Source organism: Mobula hypostoma, unplaced genomic scaffold (genome assembly GCF_963921235.1).
Source record: "Mobula hypostoma unplaced genomic scaffold, sMobHyp1.1 scaffold_42, whole genome shotgun sequence".
In the NCBI taxonomy this organism is placed as follows: domain Eukaryota; kingdom Metazoa; phylum Chordata; class Chondrichthyes; order Myliobatiformes; family Myliobatidae; genus Mobula; species Mobula hypostoma.
This window is the reverse complement of record NW_026948219.1, coordinates 835403-853940: the sequence shown is the minus strand read 5'-3', so window position 1 is coordinate 853940 and position 18538 is coordinate 835403. Positions and strand designations below refer to the sequence as shown.

Genomic DNA, 18538 nt, shown 5'->3' with positions numbered 1-18538 from the left:
GTGCTGAAGCGGATCTTCTGCGGCATCGGGAAAGGGCCCTCGCCTCCTGGGTCGGGGAGCCGGGGGTCGGGATCACTGTCCGCAGGCCGAAGATATCAGTTTTCCCAGCGGTGAGTACTGAGACTGATCCCGAGCGGGGAGATCTGATGTTGGCCGTGAGCCCCGAACTGAGGGCCAATTACTCATTTAGTACCCAGTTATCTGGGCTCGAAAAAATGTGTAGACTTCACTTAATCTGCATTCAACGACCCAAACCAGGAGCCCAGGCTGTCTATTTCCGCAGAATTGAAATGGAAGTCCCGCCAACAGGTCACGTGAGGCTATTTACCGCAGATCTGCCCCGCCCTCTGCTTTGTGACGCAAGATCTTGTGGTGTCTGTCTCACAGTCCCCGGATGGATGGTGATTCTTCCTCCTGACGAAGGGTCTCGGCCCGAAACGTCGACTGTACCTCTTCCTAGAGATGCTGCCTGGCCTGCTGCGTTCACCAGCAACTTTTATGTGTGAAGTTTTCTCCATGGTGTGTTGGGAATTCTGATGTTGGTCACTGAGTCCCATTAACTTCCCCCAACTCGCCTCGCTTCCTGAGGCACCTTGCATTTCTCCTTGAGCTGTTGTATCTTCTCCCGGACTGGGGTGGGTGAGAAAGGAGGATGACCCAGGTTGGGGAGGTCTTTGATTTCACTGTCTGCTTCTGCTTTACCGAGGGACTGGGAAGTCTAGGGGGAGCATGGTTTCTATGATGTGCTGGTCTGTATCCAAAGGTCTCTGCAGTTCCTCGCCGTCACGGGCAGAGTAATTACCATGCAAAGGCGTGAAGTGTCCGCATGGGAAACTTTCTATGGTGTGTTGATAAAAATTTGGTGAGGGTCAAAATATAAATGGGAATGTTCTTGTTGTTTGTTCTAACTTTGTCATTTTATACAGTTGTATGTATTATTCATTCAGTATCTGTGTATTGCTGAAGGACCATCAGTGATCGTCCTTGATCCCTTCTCCCACCTGGTTCCATCTGCTCATCGCTCCCTATCTTGTTCAACCACGGTCCAGTCTCCTCACCCCCCGCCCCCTATTCAGTGATGTGTATCAACCATCTGGGTCAACCTTGGTCCACCCTGTGTCCCACCTCCTCAATGTTATACATCAGCAATCTTTCTTCTAACCTTTGTCTTCATTGTGAAGTGTTCTTTTACACCTTTGGCCTTGCTGAGTTATTTCCAGAATCAGTTTTTCTTAGCTGGAATGCCAGAGGGTCATCAGGTACCAGTTGTGTTGTGCATTGGTGCGGAGGTGCTGGTTTTTGAACTGTGACTGGCTGACACACTGCAGCATATTACTGTTAGCAGAGAGTACTGGGAGAGTTGGTGCTTGGGCTATAATCCTGTGATCAACCTTCCAGGCATATGGAACTGTCGCTGTTTTGGCTTTGACTTTGGTTAGTGCTTCTATAGATGGGGCTGGATGGTCGTCCCTCTGCAATGAAGCAGAGATTTCGAGCAGCTGGACATTGGTTGTGGGGAAATCCCAGATTGCACTACCCAGTGTGAGTTGCGGGGATGATGTGTGAGATTTTCCGGGTCAGTGAGTGCCCGGTTCAGCTGTGTGACTCTGTGAAGTTGTGTCCTGGGATATGAGAGTTTTTGATTCAGGTAAAATGGACCCAGGGATTGAACTGCTTGGGCTCATGAGGTGTTGAGCGAGTATTTCTGTCTGGGATCAGATGTTTGTTTCTGGAGTTCCTTTGGATGCAATGGCTGTTCATCTGAGGAGAGGATGAGTTCCCATTCCATCCTCACAGGGAGAATCTATGAGTAAATGAGCTGTTCCATGTTTACAACAGTAGAAACAGACCCGTGAGTTTGGTGTTCAAACTGTGTTTGCAAATTCGCCCCTAACTGTCACCTGTCTGTCACTCAGTGGAAGTCAAGCCGAATCTTAAGTCGCTGGAGATCTGCACTAAAAACTAAAAGTGTTTGAAGTCATTCTGACGAAACATTATTAACCTGAATTGTAAAGTTTGTTCGTCTCCCCACAGCTGTTCCTAACCTGCTGAACGTTTCTGGTAATTCCAGTTTCTTTTTATTACATTCACCCTGGAATGGTTTATATTTCCTGAAATGAACCTGTTTTAACCTGGAAATGGAAGTGGCTAGTTCTGTGATAGTAGAACAGTAAAGAAAGCACAACTTTTCACTGTAAATTATCCTGGTACCAATTTGTCTGTTAATCCTGGAAACGTGTTCAGTGCAGTTGTTGCTAACCAGGTTTACATGAATAATATCAGGAATGATCGGCTTTATGTATGAGGAGAATTTGATGGTTCTGGGCCTGTGCTCAATGGAGTTCAGAGGGACAGTTGGGGTGGTGAAGGGATGTATGGTTAAGTAAACCTACCGAATGCAGAAAAGCCTGGATACAGTGGACATGGAGAGGATGTTTCCATTAGACGGAGAGTCTGTGATCTGACAGCATAGTCTCAGAATAAAGATGCTTCCCTTTAAAACTGAGATGAGAAAAAATTTTTGGCCAAAAGATGTCTGATCTGTGGAATTTGTTGCTGCAGAGGTTGGTTGAGGCTGCCATCTGGGTGTATTTATGACAGAGATTAATATATTCATGATTGCTAAATAGCTTCAGGGTTATAGGAGGAGGGCAGGAATATGGTGTTGGAATAAAAATCAGCCATGCTTGAGTGGGGCAGGCCAGATAGATCAAATCACCTAATTCTGTTCCTGTGTCTGATGTCTTAACATAACTGAATGATGGCTCCTTCTCCCATATTGTTTTGTGACGTGTGAGGGACTATAAAAGATTGTTCACTGAGATCATTATATTTGCCTTCAACGATTAAATTTCAGTGAGTTTTGTTCTTAGCAACATGAAGCAGAAATGTTTGTTTCTCCTTTTTATTGTTAATGGGCTTCATTATCTTTCATGTTAAAGTTAGACCTGCGGTGAGAGATTTATTGGAAGAAAAACCCCAACTGGAGGCAAACCACGACTGAAGACGAGGGAACAGCAACAAGTGAACCAGCCCAAGGGTTGAGAGCATCAACTGGAGAGAACCCATCTGACACGGAGAATCCAGTGATTCAGTCAGGAGAAAGTTTGGTGAGTCTCACTTACTCAAACACTGGTCCTTTAGACATTGCATACCTGTACAAAGGAAGGTAGGAAATAGTTGGAGTGAGACTGAATGTTGCCAGAATAACCTGTTATCCCTCTGTCAGACCCAGCTGCAATCACTCCAGGTCTGGTAATGTGCTTCCAGCAGCCCAGCCCTTTAAAACCACTCCCATTCTGTGGAAGTCGAATCGGGATAAAGTCACTCAGAGACGGTAGAAGTACAAACTCTTTATTCCAAGCACCCGGGGCTTATTCGGTTCGTCGCTCAAAGAGGAACAGTCCATGACTGTTCCCGCCCAATCCACTAACTGACTAACAATTCCCCTTACACCACAGATATATCCGTCCAGATACCCCCCACACAAGACAGGCTGGAGCCGAAGTTATTTACTACATGACAGCCCCTACAGACAAATTACAAAATAGTCATAATGGCTTACACACACAGAACAGACTGAAGCTGTTCTATCTCTACGCATGAGTGCACAATGAGATAAGCATCCTGAAACCCTAGCTAGATACCCTCAAGAGGAAATATGGCTTAGCATGGCTTAGCATAGGATTCTGTAGGACAGGTGCCGTATTGCAACCATTTCAGTGGATATTTCTGTCACTTGGGCCTGTGTTTCTGTCAGGGCCCCTGCAGTATTGTGGCCAGCTCCTCAAGTGCTGCAGCCAGATTGATTATCTCTCATGAATTCCTGGCTACTCCATAGGAGAGAAAAGTGATCATCCAAAATCGTTCAGTCTCAGTTATTCCTCTCTGCTGCTGGGCACCTGCAAGTATGGCCAGGATGCATGTTTCCCAGTATAGGAAGTTCTGTTTGGTGGGGCCTGAGATACCATCCCTCAAAACACTGACAGCCACAGTCATCTCTGACCGGACCACGGTTCCTCACCTCACTTCCCCGGTTGTTATTTCAGAAAGCCCAGGCTGAGAGTTCCTCACTCTGGTTGAGCGGGATTACTGACATTGGAATCATAGTTTTACCATGCTGCAGAAGTTTGGCACAAGCCCAGCAGGCCCCTAGTTCTACCTGTTTAGCAGAGGTGTGACAGAGAGACAGAAAGGTGTTAACATGGGGGCCCCCGGATGCTGGGGTGAGCCCTCTGAAAGACATAAACAAGAACTCCGCTATCAACCAATACATTTTCCTTTCGTCGGAGAGAGTCCTTCTACTCAGTTCCTTCACTAACATGTTGGCAGTCTGTTCGATGTATCCACCGAGATTGCCCCTTCAGTTTCACAGCTGTGGGAGTGGTCAGTAACACCTGATATGGTCCTCTCCACTGACGTCCAAGTTTCCCTCGATCCCAGTTCTTGATCAGGACAAAATCCCCAGGTTCTATGGTGGGATAGTCACTCCTCTCTGGGGGGTAGTTCTCTTCCTTGTAAGTCTGTCGTACCTGTGAATGTGATGTTTGGAAATTTTGGTTAGAAACATAGAAAATAGGTGCAGGACTAGGCCATTCGGCCCTTCGAGCCTGCACCGCCATGCAGTATGATCATGGCTGTTAGTTTGCATATGTATTTTCCCATCTCTTCCCCTAGGGTATGCATATCAAATTTTGCTGGTAGACTTTCTTGGAGCAGTGGTACACAAGGTCTTGGTCCCCAGTGTGTCCTCATGGGCCATCCATAAATGATTTCAGCTGGTGACAACCTTGTTTTACCCTGGGAGTCACCATCATGTGGAATAGGGCTAACGGTAGGACCTTCAACCAAGTGAGTCCAGTCTCCACTGTTAGTTTGGCCAATTTACTCTTCAGAGTGCAATTGGCTCTCTCCACTATGCCAGCGACCCGCAGGTGATGCACACAGTGCAATTGTTGCTTGATAGCTAATTTTTTTACATTCCTCTTCGTTTACTTTCACCACTAAGTGTGGGCCATTTTCAGAGCTCAGTATCTCTGGCAGGCCGTACCTGGGAATTATTTCCCGTAATAATACGTTCCTTATAGTCATAGCATACTGGTAGTTGGAATAGCTTCAGTCCATCTACTAAACGCATCTATAATAACTAAGCAGTATCTATAGCAATGTACTCTAGGCAATTCAATAAAATCAACTTGTAGACATGAAGAAGGTTCACTTGGTAAGGGAGTCATACCCAGTGTGCAGGATACAGGTTACCAACCATTCCCTCCTTTCCCAGAATCCCAGAACCACAGAACACTACAGCACAGAAAACAGGCCATTCAGCCCTTCTAGTCTGTGCCAAAACTTTATTCCGCTGGTCTCATTGACCTGCAACCAGTCCATAACCTCCAGACCTCTCCCATCCATGTATCTATCCAATTTATTCTTAAAACTTAAGAGTGAGCCCACATTTACCACGTCAGATGGCAGCTCGTTCCTCACTCCCACTGCTCTCTGAGTGAAGAAGTTGCCCCTAATGTTACCCCTAAACCTTTCTCCTTTCACCCTAAAGCCATGTCCTCTCTTAATTATCTCTCCTAATCTGTGGAAAGAGCCTACTTGTATTTACTCTGTCTATTCCCCTCATAATTTTGTAAACCTCTATCAAATCTCCCCTCATTCTTCTACAGGTGTCTACAATTATGTATATAATCGACCAATATTGGTAAAAACTGTGTAGGAACACAAACCTGTCTCGCTGGGGTGATTCAAAAACTTAGGGCGAGGTCTTTCTGGTCCTCCATCTGGGACCACAGTTTGCGCTCCTCCTCAGAGACGTCCCCCCGTAAAGTATTTACCTCCCGCATATCTGGGAAAACCGTTCTGCTTCAGTCACGGAGGGTTGCTTGACAGGAACCCGAGGGGACGACAACTACTGAGGATTGTGTCGCACTTTTCGCTGTCTAATCTGCTAAAGCGTTGCCTTTAGTGACCCGGTCGGACTTGTGGGTGTGGGCTGCACATGTAATAATAGCCAAAACTCGAGGTAGCTGTAGAGCAGTGAGTAAGTTGTTTACAAAGGTGGCATTACTAATGGGGTGGCCAGAGGAAGTCAGGAATCCCCATGTTCCCAGAGAGCCTCGTAGTCACGCACAATTCCAAATGCATAACGGGAGTCTGTGTAAGCATTTGCAGTTTAGTCTGTTGCTAGGATATAGGCACGAGTCAGAGCAAACAGCTCAGCCTTCTGGGCGGAGACAGCTGACTCAAAAGAGGCCTGCTCAACTATTTCACTGTCCGTCACTGTCGCATAGCCAGAATATCGTTTTCCTGCTGGATCCACAAAAGAGCTTTCATCCACATAAAATGTTGCCTCGGGCTTGAAGGGGTATTGCGGAATGGATGGGAGAGTCTGTCCTCCTTTCACGGTGATCCGGACAGCGGGACAGTTGGTGCGGCTGACTTCATGGCCTGAATTTGCCCAGAGATGGGATACAACGTCTTGAGTTCGGTCAATATTAAAAGAGTGTCTTACCAGATGTCCCATCTTCACCCCAGACTCCTTCCAGTATTGGAGTTGGCCCGCGGCCAAGCCTTGCCGGTTCTCCTTTGGTGCTGGAGGCTTGTTTCATCAGGGTGTAGACAAGGAGCCCTAGGCTCTTTGGCTTGAACCCAGGGAAAACCCTAACAGTGGTATGGGGAACCACCAGTCCTGTCTGTCGCCAAAGGAAATCCGGAACTTCAGCCAGTAATGCACTGCCCTCTCTTCCTGTAAACTCTCCAATCATGTTGACTGGGAACTTCTGTCCCTCGAGGGGTGCATAATATTGGCTTTCCTCAGTTGAGTACCCTGTCGGGTCATAGCAGAGTCACATGAGGGTCGACCTCTGGCAGAAGGGTTTCAAACGCAGTGAAGTCCAGATTAAGTTCCCACCACTGGAGGGGTTGGTAACTGGGGAAGCTGTCGGTTGTTCGCTAGTCCCAGGGTGATACCCTTGTCCGTGCATAGAATCTCGACTTCCAGCGGACAGAGCAAGTCTCTCCCTGACAGAGTGATTGTAGTGTCTGATGGCTGGAATCCCTTTTCCAGTACTATTTCCTGATTAAGAGTGGTTGTGGTGGCCCCCGTAAATGGAATTGCAGCAACTTGCAATATTTCATTGGGCTTTTCCTGAGGGGTGGTACTCACAGCAGGAAGTGTCCTTGTTTGTCAATTTCTAAACGGGTTGTTGTCCCCACCTGTCGCGTGGTAGGTTTGTGTTCCCATTTCTGATCCCAGATATAGCCTGCTCGCATCCTTCTACCCGCTGAACATATTCAGCTTTAATATTGGTTCCTTTCGGGGTTGATCGGGATTCGAAAGCCGGGTCCCAATAATATATTAAAGCTCGTCGCATTCGATTTTGGTCATTGTCAGGCTGATCCATATTATTTGTCTTAATCATGTTGGCTAACTTAGTTGGTAAGCATAGGAGAAGAAAGGCATTAAACTGGGGGGACAGATTCCCATCATTGAAGGCTTGGTGTCCTGCGAAAGTGCTGCAGCAGGCCAGAAATCGCTCCCAATAGTCTGGTCCTGATTCCCCAGGCTTCGGTTTGCATTCAGGTACTTTACTGATGTTTACAGGTTGCTGGAGAGCCCTTCCAAGGCTTGAATAATCTGGTCTGTCTGTTCATTCTCATTGTGGTTTCCCACCTGTAACTCCTGATAGGTTTGGTATCTCAATTCTGCTTTGCATTTCTGCCCCTCATCAGCTGAGAGAATCATGCAGCAGAGACAGAATAAATCTTGCGGTGTCGCATTATACATTTGTATAATACTGAGGACATACTGAGCAAACTGTGCAGGTCTTTCTTTTCTATCTGGGGCCTGAATCATAATCATTATCATTTCTTGAAGCTTCCAGGGTGCAAACACAGGAATCATTGAGGACTGTCCCTCCTCAGCTACTCGTGGACTGGGCAGCATTCGGGTCGGCAATTGTCTTTGTGGAGCCATTAACTCTGGGGTTTTATTGGATTCTTCCCTCCCTGTCTCGGAATAATCCTCTGTATTCCCTTTCTGGATCTCAGGGTATAGAGAACCTCCCCTTCCCTGCCACTGCTGTTTGACCCGAGCGGCCACTGTATCTGAGTACTGGGAGGATTGGGGTTCAGGAGCATTGGGTGCACTTGGCCCCTGATAAGGTGGGTGGGGGTTATGGTGGGTGCCCACTGCTCATCACGGTCACTGTCCTCAAACCGGGTCGGTATGCAGACATGGGTTTGGGATTCCTTGTTTCCCAATCAGTTTGAACTTCAGACTGACGTTCCTGCCCTTCTCTCCTATCTCGGTCTTGTTTTGCTTACGTTGTTTTTCCTGCTCTCGTTTTCGGTGCCCATCCACCCATTCATGCTCCGCTTTTAGCGTCTCCCAACCTTTGGCGTTCCTTCTGGAGTACATACCTCTATCCCTTTGTCACATGCATTATTCCTCCAACTTGCTGATCATATACTGTTCCACTTTACATCTGCCTTTCCCTTCCATTCCCTTTTCAACAATTTCCACTTCTTTCCACAGTGCTTTTTCCAAATCAAATTTACTGCTTGTTTTCATGAGGTAATATTCCAGGTTCCACACCCGCTTCCCACCAGTGGCCTCATTTTGTTCCCCAATTTCTTATTCAGCCCTGCACTCAACATTCGTAAAGCTTTTTCCTTGTCTTGAAAACTCTGACACATATTGTGTAGGGCTGTTCCTGGCCCACTCGTATCAATCGACTGCAATTGACCCGTGTTCTCCAAGTAACTTATCTGGCACAAAGCCTTCTGCTCAATTAACAATCAGATAAATTTACCCAGCTGGCACTTCCTGCTCAGTTGATAAATTTACCCGGCACGTCTGCCTCCTGCCCACTTAGTAAAATTTTCCCTACCTTATACGAGACTCCCGACAGATTCTTTCCCCATCCTGTCAAGGTATGCGATCAGCCTTGGGTGAGGGACCGTACCTCCAAAGGAACTAAGGGGAGAGTGACAAAAGGTAAAATACCTATTGGGCACCCAGTCAGTCTCCGCAGTCCCCAGAGTGGTCCAGACACTTATTCAGCCCGTCTGCTTGGCACTCCCTATATTGAGATCCTGTTCGTGACACCAAATGTTAACGTTGAATCTGAATAAAACTTGAGAGACCAGCTTCTTATCGTCACCACAGTTTATTGTGCATTCTCCTGCAGGAGTTTGAGACCCAGTTGTTAAAGGGAAGGCACGTAAGCACTGCCACCATCTGACAAGCGGACTGACTTAGTCCGGTTACAGCCGTATATTTATACATAGTAAGCCCCATACATTACTATTGCAAGATGTTATTTGAACTGGTACACCCATCAAGTCTGTTGGTGCAAAACTTAATTACTTAGATAAGAGTGTTCGCAAAATCAAGGTTTTAATTACAGATGGATGTACTGTCCGGTCCTTATCAGTTATTCCCTTTGCAAAGCCCTGACTTAATTATAGACAGATGTTGATTCCTGTCCTTATCGGCGAGTCCTCCTCCCCTTACTCAAAAGAGGGTATAATGTATAATGTTATCAGCTCTCAGTGTCGCTCTCTGCAAGTCACAGGGAACTGGTAATGAGCCTGACTTAGCTAACCACTGAAGACAGAGTTTACTTCAGCTAAAAAATTCCAATTCACTCCCAATTATTCTACATAGGTTCAAAAAAGATTTTTCAGTACCACCCCTCCCACAGTGTGACCCTCCCTTGGTACCACCCCTCCCATGGTGTGACCCTCCCTCAGTACCACTCCTCCCACAGTGTGACCCTCCCTGCCACAGTCTGACCCTCCCTCAGTACCACCCCTCCCATGGTGTGACCCTCCCTCAGTACCACTCCTCCCACAGTGTGACCCTCCCTGCCACAGTATTACCCTCCCTCAGTACCACCCTTCCCACAGTCTGACCCTCCCCTGGTGACCAGCAGATTTTTTTATATATCCTCAATTCCTCAGGAGTGTTCAGGGGAAATATTTATGTACAATACAGAAACTGGTTTAAAAAAATGCATAATACAAGCTTTATGTGCACACGGGTCATTACAAATTAGAGGGACATTGGTGGGAAGGTGGGGAGACCTCCAGTGTCCCTGATGCCCTCACCTACAAGATGTGCATCCAGCTGCAGCTTGTAACCCTGCACTTTATGGAGTTGGAACTTGAAATGGATGAATTCCGGATCATCCAGGAGTTGGAGGGGGTGATAGATATGACATGAAGAGAGGTGAGTTACACCCAAGGTGCAGGACACAGGAAACTGGGTGAGAGTCAGGAAGGGGAATGAGTTTAAATAGCCATCGCAGAGTACTCTTGTTGCTATCCCGTACAACAGCAGGTGGACCACTTTAGAAACTTATGGGGGGAATTACCTGGCAGAGGAAAGTCAAAGGGGTGATAGGGGATTTGTTAGTTAGGGGAACAGAACAAGAGGGGACTAATATCCCAGTGGTACAGCTTGCTAGTGCTAGTGTGGGGAGAGGGTGATGTGGTTAAAATAAGTTGTAGGGGGAATGGGAGTCAGACTGACAGAACAGATAGTGGGGAGGGTGAATTGAATTGAATTGAATTGACTTTATTACATTCGTCCTTCATATACATGAGGAGTAGAAATCTTTACGTTATGTCTCTGTCTAAGTGTGCAATTTGTAATTTACAGTAACTTATAATAAATAGTTTGTACATAGGACAGTCAATATAACATAGAAATGCAATTGTATCAGCATGAATTAATCAGTCTGATGGCCTGGTGGAAGATGATGTCCCGGAGCCTGTTGGTCCTTTTGCTGTGGTACCGTTTCCTGGATGGGAGCAGCAGGAACAGTTTGTGGTTGTGGTGAATTGGGTCCCTAATATCCTTTGGGCCCTTTTTACACACCTGTCTCTGTAAATGTCCTGAATAGTGGGAAGTTCACATCTACAGATGTGCTGGGCTGTCCACACCACTCTCTGCAGGTTCCTGTGATTAAGGGAAGTACAGTTCCCATACCAGGTAGTGATGCAGCCAGTCAGGATGCTCTCAGTTGTGTCCCTGTAGAAAGTTCTGAGGATTTGGGTCCCCATCCCAAACCTCTTCAACCATCTGAGGTGAAAGAGGTGCTGTTGTGCTCTTTTCACAACACAGCCGGTATGTACAGACCATGTGAGATCCTCGGTGATGTTTATGCTGAGGAACTTAAAGCTGTTCACCCTCCCAACCCCAGATCCATTGATGTCAATAGGGGTTAGCCTGTCTCCATTCCTCCTGTCGTCCACAATCAGCTCCTTTGTTTTTATGACAATGAGGGAGAGTTTGTTTTCTTGACACCAGTCAGATGTTGTTCAGACCTCAGATAGAGTCAGCAATCAAATGGTTGAGCATGGAGCGATGAATGTGCTGAGCTGTGTATATCACAATGCAAGAAGCATCGTAGGAAAGCCAGATGAGCTCAGGACAGGGAATTATGATATTGTAGCCATTATTGGGACTTGGTTGCACCCAACAGTCTGAGGGATTTAGAGGAACAAATTTGTAGAGAGATTGCAGAAACAAGAAACAAAGGTGTGAGTTTAACTTCCCATATATTGACTGGGACTCACATACTATAAAAGGACTAAGCGGGGTAGAGTTTGTCAAATGTACCCTTAATCAGTACGTAGAATTCCTGATGTAGAAATGTGCGATGAGCTGTTAGGAAATGATCCAGGGCTGCTGACAGAAATTAGTGATTATAATGCCATGAGATTCAAAGTAAATATGGAAAACGAGAGGTCTGGACCACGGGTTGAAATTCTAAATTGGAGAAAGGTCAATTTTAATGGTATCAGAACGGATCTGACAAGTGTGGTTTGGGACAGGCTGTTTTCTGGCAAAGGAGTACTTGGTAAGTGGGAGGCCTTCAGAAGTGAAATTTTGAGGGTGTCTGGTTTGTATGTGCCTGACAAAATAAAAGTTGAAAGGTAACTGGTGCAGGGTACCTTGGTTTTCAAGAGATACTGAGGCCCCGGATATTTTGTTCCTCTAAGTGCCTCAGACTGTTGGGTGCTACCAAGACTCACTAATGACCACAATATCATAATTTCACCTCCCGAGCTCATCCAACTTTTCTTTTAGTCGTCATCTGTTGGTTTCTAAAAGTTTCCCAACAGTTTTTGCTCTTTTGTTTGCCCTCTCTTTGGCTTTTATGTTGGCTTTGGCTTCTCATTTCAGCCACAGTTGTGTCCTCCTGCCTTTCCAATGCTTCCACTTCTTTGGGATGTATCGATCACTCAGCTCCCGAATTGCTCCCAGAAACTCCAGCCATTGCTGCTCCGTTGTCACTCCTACCTTTTCCCTTCCAAACAAGTTTGGCCAGCTTCTCTGTCATAGAAAAATGGAGAAGTTCAGTACGGAAACAGAGTATTTGGCCCATCTAGTCAATGCCGAAAAAACTTTTACGCTGTCTGATGCAACCTCCTGCACCGGGACCATTGCCCTCCATACCCCTACCATCCAGGCTCCCATCCAAACTTCTTTTAAATGGTGAAACTGAGCTCATATTCACCACTTGTGCTGACATCTCATTCCACACTCTCACGACCATTTCAGTAAAGAGCTTTTCCAAATGTTCCCATTAAATTTTCACCTTCCCCACTTACCCATGACATCTGGTTGTCGTCCCACCCAACCTCAATGGAAAAAGCTGCTTGCATTTACCCTATCTATGCCCTCATAACTTTGTATACTTCTAACAAATCCTCAAAGTAATGTATGATTTCCTTGTTTATGTTTAGAGCCTTTTTTAGCTGTACAAGATGATGAGGGGCATTGATCTTGTGGATAGCCAGATTTTTTGTTGCTGGGGCTGAAACGGCTATCACGTGGGGGCATAGTTTTAAGGTGCTTGGAGGTAGATACTGAGGGAATGTCAGGGGTAAGTTTTTCACAATGAGAGTGGCGGGTGCGTGGAATGCACTGCCAGATATTTGTGTGAGTGTTTCAGTTACTGCGGGACCAGGAACCCATGCAGCTCAGTGGGAACAGGGAATAATACCAATGGAGAGAGTCCACTGAGCCAGGTCACAGATTGGAGATGGCAAAAATGTCCCATTCTTACAGAGACAGGAAGAGCATCAGAGATTTGATGGTCATTTCAGATACCAGCACTGTGCCCAGTTAGAAGATGATTTCTCTCTCCAACTTGGGTTGAACCTCACTGTAACAGTGTGATACCAGATCAAACCCTGGCAACTGAAGTGATCTCATCTGAAATATGGTCCTACACCCATTGATGGATTTTGTAAATATTTTTACAGGTTAAAAATGACAAGGAATTTGTCTACTGGAATCTCGAACACAACACGACAGTTTTGCTGTCTCTGTACAGATATTTAAGAAGTGGAGCAAGGGATTCACTCGATCATCCTTCCTGCTCCGACTGTGGGGAGGGATTCACTTGGTCATCTCAACTGAAGGTACATCAGCAAGTTTACACTGGGACAAGGTCATTCAACTGTTCTGTGTGTGAGAAGGGATTCAGTCGGTCTTCCCACCTGTGGACACACCAGTTAGTTGGGCAAATTGCTAGTCATCTGCTGAATTTGTAGGGAAGGATTCACTCGTTCATCTGACCTAATGGCTCACCAGCGAGTTCACACTGGAGACTGGCTGTTCACCTGCCTGGACTGTGGGAAGGGATTCGCTGAATCATATAAGCTACGGATACACCGGTCGGTTCACACTGGCGAGAGGGCGTTCACGTGCTCAGACTGCAGGAAGGGATTCACTTGCTCATCCCAACTGAAGGTGCATCAGCGAGTTCACACTGGGGAGAGGCCATTCACCTGCTCAGTCTGTGGGAAGGGATTTACTCTGTCATCTCGGTTACTGAGACACCAGTCAGATCACACCTGGGAGTGGCCATTCACCTGCTCAGACTGTGGGAAGAGATTCACTCTGTCATCTGCACTGAAGGTACATCAGCGAGTTCACACTGGAGAGAGGCCATTCACCTGCTCAGACTGTGGGAAGGGATTCACTTGCTCATCTCAACTGAAGGTACATCAGCGAGTTCACACTGGAGAGAAGCCGTTCATCTGCTCAGACTGTGGGAAGGGTTTCACTTGCTCATCTCAACTGAACATACATCAGCGAGTTCACACTGGAGAGAGGCCATTCACCTGCTCAGACTGTGGGAAGAGATTCACTCTGTCATCTGCACTGAAGGTACATCAGCGAGTTCACAGTGGAGAGAGGCCGTTCACCTGCTCAGACTGTGGGAAGGGATTCACTTCGTCATCTAATCTGAAGGTACATCAGCGAGTTCACACTGGAGAGAAGCCGTTCACCTGCTCAGACTGTGGGAAGGGATTCACTTGCTCATCTCAACTGAAGGTACATCAGCGAGTTCACACTGGAGAGAAGCCGTTCATCTGCTCAGACTGTGGGAAGGGTTTCACTTGCTCATCTCAACTGAACATACATCAGCGAGTTCACACTGGAGAGAGGCCGTTCACCTGCTCAGACTGTGGGAAGGGATTCACTCGTTCATCTCAACTGAAGGTACATCAGCGAGTTCACACTGGAGAGAAGCCATTCACCTGCTCAGACTGTGGGAAGGGTTTCAATTGCTCATCTCAACTGAACATACATCAGCGAGTTCACACTGGAGAGAGGCCGTTCACCTGCTCAGACTGTGGGAAGGGATTCACTCGTTCATCTCAACTGAAGGTACATCAGCGAGTTCACACTGGAGAGAGGCCATTCACCTGCTCAGTCTGTGGGAAGGGATTCACTCGTTCATCTCAACTGAACATACATCAGCGAGTTCACACTGGAGAGAGGCCGTTCACCTGCTCAGACTGTAGGAAGGGATTCAATTCGTCATTTCATCTGAAGGTACATCAGCGAGTTCACACTGGGACAAGGTCATTCAACTGTTCTGTGTGTGAGAAGGGATTCAGTCGGTCTTCCCACCTGTGGACACACCAGTTAGTTGGGCAAATTGCTAGTCATCTGCTGAATTTGTAGGGAAGGATTCACTCGTTCATCTGACCTAATGGCTCACCAGCGAGTTCACACTGGAGACTGGCTGTTCACCTGCCTGGACTGTGGGAAGGGATTCGCTGAATCATATAAGCTACGGATACACCGGTCGGTTCACACTGGCGAGAGGGCGTTCACGTGCTCAGACTGCAGGAAGGGATTCACTTGCTCATCCCAACTGAAGGTGCATCAGCGAGTTCACACTGGGGAGAGGCCATTCACCTGCTTAGTCTGTGGGAAGGGATTTACTCTGTCATCTCGGTTACTGAGACACCAGTCAGATCACACCTGGGAGTGGCCATTCACCTGCTCAGACTGTGGGAAGAGATTCACTCTGTCATCTGCACTGAAGGTACATCAGCGAGTTCACACTGGAGAGAGGCCATTCACCTGCTCAGACTGTGGGAAGGGATTCACTCGATCATTCCAACTGAAGGTACATCAGCGAGTTCACAGTGGAGAGAGGCCGTTCACCTGCTCAGACTGTGGGAAGGGATTCACTTCGTCATCTAATCTGAAGGTACATCAGCGAGTTCACACTGGAGAGAAGCCGTTCATCTGCTCAGACTGTGGGAAGGGTTTCACTTGCTCATCTCAACTGAACATACATCAGCGAGTTCACACTGGAGAGAGGCCATTCACCTGCTCAGACTGTGGGAAGAGATTCACTCTGTCATCTGCACTGAAGGTGCATCAGCGAGTTCACAGTGGAGAGAGGCCGTTCACCTGCTCAGACTGTGGGAAGGGATTCACTTCGTCATCTAATCTGAAGGTACATCAGCGAGTTCACACTGGAGAGAAGCCGTTCACCTGCTCAGACTGTGGGAAGGGATTCACTTGCTCATCTCAACTGAAGGTACATCAGCGAGTTCACACTGGAGAGAAGCCGTTCATCTGCTCAGACTGTGGGAAGGGTTTCACTTGCTCATCTCAACTGAACATACATCAGCGAGTTCACACTGGAGAGAGGCCGTTCACCTGCTCAGACTGTGGGAAGGGATTCACTCGTTCATCTCAACTGAAGGTACATCAGCGAGTTCACACTGGAGAGAAGCCATTCACCTGCTCAGACTGTGGGAAGGGTTTCAATTGCTCATCTCAACTGAACATACATCAGCGAGTTCACACTGGAGAGAGGCCGTTCACCTGCTCAGACTGTGGGAAGGGATTCACTCGTTCATCTCAACTGAAGGTACATCAGCGAGTTCACACTGGAGAGAGGCCATTCACCTGCTCAGTCTGTGGGAAGGGATTCACTCGCTCATCTCAACTGAACATACATCAGCGAGTTCACACTGGAGAGAGGCCATTCACCTGCTCAGACTGTGGGAAGGGATTCAATTCGTCATTTCATCTGAAGGTACATCAGCGAGTTCACACTGGAGAGAGGCCATTCATCTGTTCAGACTGTGGGAAGGGATTCATTCAGTCATCTGAACTGAAGGGACATCAGCGAGTTCACACTGGAGAGAGGCCGTTCACCTGCTCAGACTGTGGGAAGGGATTCACTCGTTCATCTCAACTGAAGGTACACCAGCGAGTTCACACTGGAGATTGGCCATTCACCTGCTCAGACTGTGGGAAGGGATTCACTTTGTCCTCTCAACTACTGAGTCACCAGCGAGTTCACACTGGAGAGAGGCCATTCATCTGTTCAGACTGTGGGAAGGGATTCATTCAGTCATCTGAACTGAAGGTACATCAGCGAGTTCACACTGGAGAGAGGCCGTTCACCTGCTCAGACTGTGGGAAGGGATTCACTCGTTCATCTCAACTGAAGGTACACCAGCGAGTTCACACTGGAGAGAGGCCATTCACCTGCTCAGACTGTGGGAAGGGATTCACTTTGTCCTCTCAACTACTGAGTCACCAGCAAGTTCACACTGGAGAGAGGCCGTTCACCTGCTCAGTGTGTGGGAAGGGATTCAGTTGGTTGTCTCATCTTCAGAGACACCAGCGTGTTCACACAGGGGAGAGGTCGTTCACCTGCTCAGAGTGTGGGAAGAGATTCATTCGGTCATCCAACCTGCAGAGACACCAGCGAGTTCACACTGGGTAGAGGCCGATCACCTGCTCAGACTTTGGGAAGAGATTCTCTCAGCCATTGCCACCAAATGTCCATCATTGAGTTCACACTGGGGAGAGGCCATTCACCTGCTGTGAATGTGTGAAGCGATTCACTCAGTCATCTAACCATATGTAACTCTCGCTTCAGCTAGCAGCTTAATATAGGGGGTGATAGCCCCCAGCCCGGCCAAACTTAAGAAATCTCATTTGGGTGGATGCTACGCGATGTGTCCCCTGTTACAAATCAGTACCCCGAAATAACGAACGGTACATAATATGCGATTAAACGATTGGGCTTTGTAGTTCTTACTTTGACTATAGGGTTAGTAAAGAAAAAATAAAGGAAAAGGGCCCAGTCTCTCCATTCATGTCTTCTCATCTCTCCCCAGCAAAAGACTGCAAAAATCTCTCTTCCAGACTCACAAGAAAGAAAAACATTTCTCTCATTGGATAGCCCTGCACTTCAAAACCCTGTTGTCTCTAGTCGTAACGTAAACATTGCTGCTACAGAGAAACCGTTACCTCAGTAGTGATACATTACAGAGAGGCCATTACATTAACACTGAAACCTCACAGCATGTTACAGTTGTGACACACTACCGGGTTCAAAATAGACAATAGGTGCAGGAGTAGGCCATTCGGCCCTTCGAGCCAGCACTGCCATTCACTGTGATCATGGCTGATCATTCACAATCAGTACCCCGTTCCTGCCTTATCCCCATAACCTTTGCCTCCGCTATCTTTAAGAGCTCTATCCATCTCTTTCTTGAAAACATCCAGAGACTTGGCCTCCACAGCCTTCTGGTGCAGTGCATTCCCTATATCCACCACTCTCTGGGTGAAAAAGTTTTTCCTCAACTCCATTCTAAATGGCCTACCCCTTATTCTTAAACTGTGGCCTCTGGTTCTGGACTCACCCATCAGTGGAAACATGCTTCCTGCCTCCTGCGTGTCCAATCCCTTAGTAATCATATATGTTTCAATAAGATCCCCTCTCAGCCTTCTAAATTCCAGTGTATACAAGCTCAGTCGCTCCAATCTTTCGACATATGACAGTCCTGCCATCCCGGGAATTAACCTTGTGAACTTGCGCTGCACTCCTTCAATAGCAAGAATGTCCTTCCTCATATTTGGAGACAAAAATTGCACACAGTACTCCAGGTGTGATCTCACCAGGGCCCTGTACAGCAGCAGAAGGACCTCTTTGCTCTTATACTCAATTCCCCTTGTTATGAAGGCCAGCATGCCATTAGCTTTCTTCACTGCCTGCTGTACCTGCATGCTTGCTTTCAGTGATTGACGTACAAGAACACCTGGATCTTGTTGTACTTCCCCTTTTCTTAAATTGATTCCATTTAGATAATAATCTGCCTTCCTGTTCTTACCACCAAAGTGGATAACCTCACAGTTATCCATATTAAACTGCATTTGTCATGCATCTGCCCACTCACC

The 18538-nt window shown here is 47.1% G+C and overlaps 1 pseudogene; it reads left to right on the top strand.

Moving 5' to 3' along the window:
* The window catches only part of LOC134341921 (zinc finger protein 721-like), a 99994-nt pseudogene extending 81676 nt beyond the window's left edge, over nucleotides 1-18318 (top strand).
* The last annotated feature ends 220 nt before the right edge of the window (nucleotides 18319-18538 follow it).